This window comes from Salvia miltiorrhiza, chromosome 1 (assembly GCF_028751815.1).
Source record: "Salvia miltiorrhiza cultivar Shanhuang (shh) chromosome 1, IMPLAD_Smil_shh, whole genome shotgun sequence".
NCBI classification, from domain to species: Eukaryota; Viridiplantae; Streptophyta; class Magnoliopsida; order Lamiales; family Lamiaceae; genus Salvia; species Salvia miltiorrhiza.
In genome coordinates, this window is record NC_080387.1 from 55,098,551 (window position 1) to 55,104,694 (window position 6,144).

A 6,144-nucleotide genomic window follows, 5' to 3' on the forward strand; every position below is an offset into this window, starting at 1 on the left:
ATTGTTTTTTCCAAAAAAATTCATGCGTATGCATTGTAATGTGGCATATTGTCCCTACCATCATAACCAAGTGACCCTCTTTTGCAAGCAAAGATGTATTTATTCAACAAGATAATGCAAGACCACACATTAACAATGATGACTTGGAGTTTAGAGAGGCTGCCACACGTGATGGTTTCAATATCAACATTGTGAATCAACCTCCAAACACACCCAGCACCAATATCAATGACCTTGGATTTTTTAGGGCCATCCAAAGCTTACAAACAGAAATTGCATGCAGTGATGTTGATGATTTAGTAAATACAGTGCATAAAGCTTATAAAGAACTATCTCCAATGACTTTAAATTGTGTTTTTTTAAGCTTACAAGGTTGCATGCTGGAGATCATGAAGGTTAAAGGGCAGAATTGTTACAAGCTACCACATGTGAAGAAATGATCATTGATGAGACAAGATTTACTTCCATTAAGTTTGGAAGTCCCCCTTGAACTTGTCACAGAATGCATAAGATATTTGAAAGAGAAAGGTGCAGTTGAAGGACTTGAAGACATAATGGACAGATTAGGCATTAATGAGGCAAATGTGGATGGCATTGAAGAACTTTTCAATGCCATGATGTTGCTTGATTAAAGCCAACTACACACCCCAAATGGAGATGGCAGCCAACTACACACCCCAAATCAAGCAAACTGAGCAACAAGCTTAACAAAAAAGGCAGCACACAACCATGAAACACCAAGATGACAGCCAACTACACACCCCAAATGGATAACACTGAGCAACAAGCTTAACAAAAATGGCAGCACACAACCATAAAACACCAAGATGACAACCAACTACACATCCCACATTAATGAAGATGGCAGCCAACTACACATCACAATGTAAGCACACTAACACACAAATCACAAACAGCAAAATTGCATACATCTCCGCCTCATAACAATCATAGACATAAAATCAGATTAGGCATGATGAGCATGTTTATATGATTTCAGATAAAAAAATTAACCATCAAACCCTAGTACTCTTGCATGCAGCCACTAAATCCTCAATTACACCATTAGTCAGTTCAATTTAAACAACATAGTAAAACATGGAAGATCTCACCCGAAACATAATTGGACACAAAATGGCGAGCAGGTGAAAGTGGGCTTCGGATGCAGTGTGCCACCACTCGTTTGGTTCCTTTGATTTCCCCAAGATTCTTAACAAAGAAGGTCAATATCTCTCTCGATTTCAGAGGATTTAGTTAAACACAGAGGTAAATGAGAACAAACGTATGTTTTCATCCTTGCGGCGCAAAGGCGTCGGTAGATCGGAGGTCGGAATGGAGTGGCTGGACTCCGATCTGCCACGTACTCTCCGAGCTCTTCGCTCTCTGACGCGCCTAGACCATACTCCTCGGGCGACGCCAGCAACGTCTCCGACTTGGAGAAAGGAAAGTACACCGGCGGCGGATCACCCCACAACGAGCAATCATCTTCGGTGTCGAGAATAATCTCGTCGCTCAGGTACTCCTTCCAACTGAAGGAAGGCTTCATCACGGTGGAGTGAAAATTGGAGAAGGACGACGAAGTGAAGAATTCGCAGATAGGGTTTTTCCCTTGAGGAAGGCGACGCAAATTTGAGAGTGAAGAGAAGGGGGAGAGAGTGGCAGATCGGTGGGTGGTGGGTAGGTTTTAGGGTTTGTATTAGATTTAAATGTAAAACTTAATTAAATACATTAATTGTATCCTAATTAATGCTAAAAAGGAAAAGGAGACTAGTTACATGGGACGACTTAAAAAGAAATACGAGACTTGAATATTGGAACAGAGGGAGTATTTAATATCAAAAATATATATATACATATTTTAATATCAAAATTATATATCATATGCATATATAAATAAATAAATAAATATTAGAATTATATATTACTATATAAATATAATTCGATTTTGATTTTGTTCGGTTTTTACCGACCTGAAAAACCAAATTCTTTTAAAAAATAATAAAATCGAACCAAGTCGAAAACTCGAACCATATTTTAATATTTTGGTTTAGATCGGTTCAATTATTTGATTTCGATTATTTTAGTCACCTCCAAACTTAATTGTTAAAGCCTTCGATTAGCCCCTCTTGAAAAGAAAAACAAAAAAAAAAAAACAAAAACAAGCCTTTTGATATTAGTATTATTAATAGTTTAAGACATACTTCAGGCTAGAGATATTTAATTGATATTTCATAGTATATATTTAAAACTTAAAATTTAGTTCAAGCATTTGATTGGTATTTATATTTTTATATTCTTTTCGTCAAAAAAATAGTACTAATTTTTATCTTCTCTTTCATCGAGTGGTGGCGACTTATTATTAAATACTCACTTCTTCCACGAAAGAACTTCCTAGGAGGTAGTGGCACGCATTTTAAGAAAAATATTATTGAGTGTATTAAAAGTGGAGAAAAAGTTGTTGAGTGTATTGGGAGTGATGAAAAAGTAGTACTCCCTCCGTCCACGAAAAGAGTACTCATTTGTGGACGGCACGGGTTTTAAGAAATGTATTGAGTGTAGTGTGAATAGAATAAGGGTCCCACCTTTTCGAGTGTACTCCCCCCGTTTCAGCTTTTAGTATCCAACTTTCCTTTTTTGGCCGTCCCACATTTTGGTATCCACTTCTATTTTTTAGTAAAAGTAGGTGGGGCCCTTACTCCATTTTAATTATTTTAACTCTCACATAAAATGTGAGACCCTTATTCCACTCACAACACATCAATCACTTTATTAAAACTCGTGCCGTTCTCAACTGGATACCAAAAGTCGGGACGGAGGGAGTATTAATTAAAGAGTTTTGTGGGGTACACTAGCCAAAAAGGAAAATAGGTACTCATTTCGTGGACGGACGAAAAAGGAAATATGGGTACTCATTTCGAGGGAGTATAATTAATATTGAGAGTTGTGAAAAAGTGAAAGTAAGAGTTATTATAAGTGATGAGGTATATTCCAAAAATAGGTAGAAAGTTCTTTTGTGGACATCCCAAAAAGGAAATATAGGAAGTTCTTTCGTGGACGGAGGGAGTAGTATAGAAATTGAACGGATAAATTGAGCAAATTAATATCCCAACTATATTACCTAAAATTTATGATTATAAAAATAAATTTGAAACTTTACCGAAAATAAACTGTAAAGTTTCAAATATCCATTTCCACCGCGAAAAATTTGTGATACCATCTCCTTCATCACTCCTTCAATCCCGGAGAATTACACATAAAATTTCATAACATTCTGTAATAAGGGTTTCTCCTCGCCTCCCAATCCTCAATCATCCCCAAAATTCATCGTCTCAAATCGCCAAAACCAAAAAAAGTTTTAAATTTAAGAAGTTTTTTGAAAAAATCGAAGAAGAAATCCAGACGGATACAATTTTTGGTTAAACCCCGATTTCTGCGTTGGAAAGGTGATGAATTAGGAGACGGAGAGGCGTGGAGGGCATGGAGAGAGGGAGGTCGGCGTCGGACGAGAATTTGGTGGAGGATTCGATCGCCATCGTCGAATCCGTGAAGAAAATCGGCGAGTTCCGGCGGACTCAGAGGAAGGAGGGCACGAATCTGGTGCGGCGGCTGAAGCTGTTCCTGCCGCTTCTCGAAGAGATCAGAGACGCCGAACACGCAGACATCCCCTTGGCCGGGATCGCGTGCTTGAAGAAGCTCAACAAGGCGTTCCGATCTGCTAAGAAGCTCTTGAAATTTTGCCACGATGGCAGCAAGATTTACCTGGTCCGTCATTCTCCCATTCTGCAATCCCTAATTTCCTGTTGCCTCTGTTTTTTGGTTTCCCCCAAATATGAATGTATGCTTATAAATTCTCGAATCTCAGGCGTTGGAAAGTGAGAGTATGATGGCGCGATTTCATAATGTGTACGAGACTATAAGCGCAGCAGTCGAAGGAATGCCATATGAGGAGCTTGGGATATCTGAAGAAGATAAAGAGCAGGTAGCCGACACACATTTTTCATCCAAATTTTCAGAAAATTTCGTAGTCGTTTAACTCAAATTAGGCAAATTTCGCTGCACAGAATTGATTAATCGAATGTGTCACATTCAAACTCCTTCCAAATTAGGAAATTTCATGGTTGAATATGAGGTTAATTTGGTGTAAAAACAATTGCAGATCGAGTTGCAGCGCGTGCAATTGAGACGAGCGAAGAAGAGAACAGACACGCAAGACATGGAGCTGACGATGGACCTGATGGTGGCGCTATCCACAAACGACAGAAACGCTGAGATCGCGAGCATAGAGAGGCTCGCGGTCAAGCTCTCCTTGTTCACGGCTGAGGAACTCGAAGAAGAGACCCAAAGCATTCAGAAACTCTTGAAGGGGAGATGGGGCTTAAGCACCGAGTGCCAGCAGCAACTCCTCAAACTCCTAGACAAGCTGAAGAGATTCGCAGGCTTCGAGGAGAATCAAGTGGAGGAGGTGGATGAAGCAGCAGCAGATGCAAAAAGCCTCACCATAGCCCCCTCGTTTTCCATCCCTAACGAGTTCTTGTGCCCGATCACACTCGAGATCATGACAGATCCTGTCATTGTTGCAACAGGGCAGGTACATTGATACATACTATTTCATTGCATTTGCATAGCTTGTTGCTGGTTTTGATCGATGACGCTGCAGACGTACGAGAGGAGCAGCATCCAGAAATGGCTGGACTCGAACCACCGGACTTGCCCCAAGACGGGGCAGACGCTGGAGCACCTACTGCTGGCGCCAAACTTCGCCCTCAAGAACTTGATCCTGCAATGGTGCGAGAAGAACAACTACCAGCTCCCGAAGGAGGCCTCCAAGAGCGCAGAGGCGGCCGCACACGCCACAAATGATGCCAAGATCCTGTCCCTCGTGAAGAGCCTCTCCTCGAGCAAGCTGGAGGAGCAGAGAGACGCGGTGGAGCAGATCCGTTTCCTGTCCAAAGAGTGCTCGGAAACCAGAACCTTGATCGCCAACGCCGGAGGGATACAGCGCCTCGTGCAGCTCCTATCCTATCCAGATTCAAGAATCCAAGAACACGCCGTGACGGCCCTCTTCAACCTCTCCATCGACGAGTCTAACAAGCAGCTCATCTCCGCCGAGGAAGCCATCCCGGCCATAGTTGAGATACTGGATAAAGGAACAATCGGAGCTAAAGAAAACTCGGCTGCTGCGCTCTTCAGCCTCTCGATGCTCGACGAGAACAAGGCCAAGATAGGGTCACTAAATGGGATTCCGCCATTGGTGAAGCTTCTAAGAGTGGGGACAATCAGAGGTAAAAAAGACGCGGTGACGGCGCTGTTCAACCTCTGCCTCAACCCTGCAAACAGGGCCATGGCCGTGGAAGCCGGCATTGTGCCGCCGCTGCTGAGAATACTCGAGGACAAGAAGCTGGAGATGATGAACGAGACGCTGTCGATGCTGTTGGTGCTGGCGTCGAGCACGGAGGGGCGGCGGGAGCTCGGGCAGCTGCCGTTTATAGAGACTCTAGTGAACCTGCTCCGAGATGGGACGCCCAAGAATAAGGAAGTGCGCGCTGGCGGTGCTGCTGGAGCTGGGATCCAATAATAGTAACATGATTCTTGCTGCTTTGCAGTTTGGTGTGTATGAATATGTGGTTGATGTTTCCAGAAACGGAACGGAGAGGGGACGGAGGAAGGCCAACACCATGCTCCGGCTCGCCAGCAAGGCTCAAGAAATCCCATAGAAAAAAAGCTCCAAACTTTTTGTTTATGTGAATAGACAAGTGCAGATTGTTTTTCTGTTTCTGTGTATTGTGTTGCAGCCATATTCAAGATTAATGTGGAGTTGGGAATTCCTTCTTTTTGATTATTTTTAAGCGAATTTATGTCGTCAACTTACAGGCAGAATACGTTGATTACTCACAAAGTTGAAGCTACTAAACACTTTTTTTTTTAGAGAGAGAACTAATAATACACTTCTAATAATGGACCAAGTCATGGCCAATTATAAATACAATATAAATAGTAAAAATATTAATATAATAATCAATTCAAATTTTATTTGATAATTATAATGACAATTGAGAAATCTATTCGATATAATAAATGTCTTTTCTAGGAAATATGATACTATTATTATAAATTTTACAAAGAAATCTGACTCAATATAAATAG

At 41.5% G+C, this 6,144-nt stretch overlaps 1 pseudogene; it reads left to right on the forward strand.

The window, feature by feature from the left end:
* The first annotated feature begins 3,212 nt into the window (after positions 1-3,212).
* Positions 3,213-5,839, forward strand: LOC130994954 (U-box domain-containing protein 15-like; annotated as a pseudogene).
* Positions 5,840-6,144: the final 305 nt, after the last annotated feature.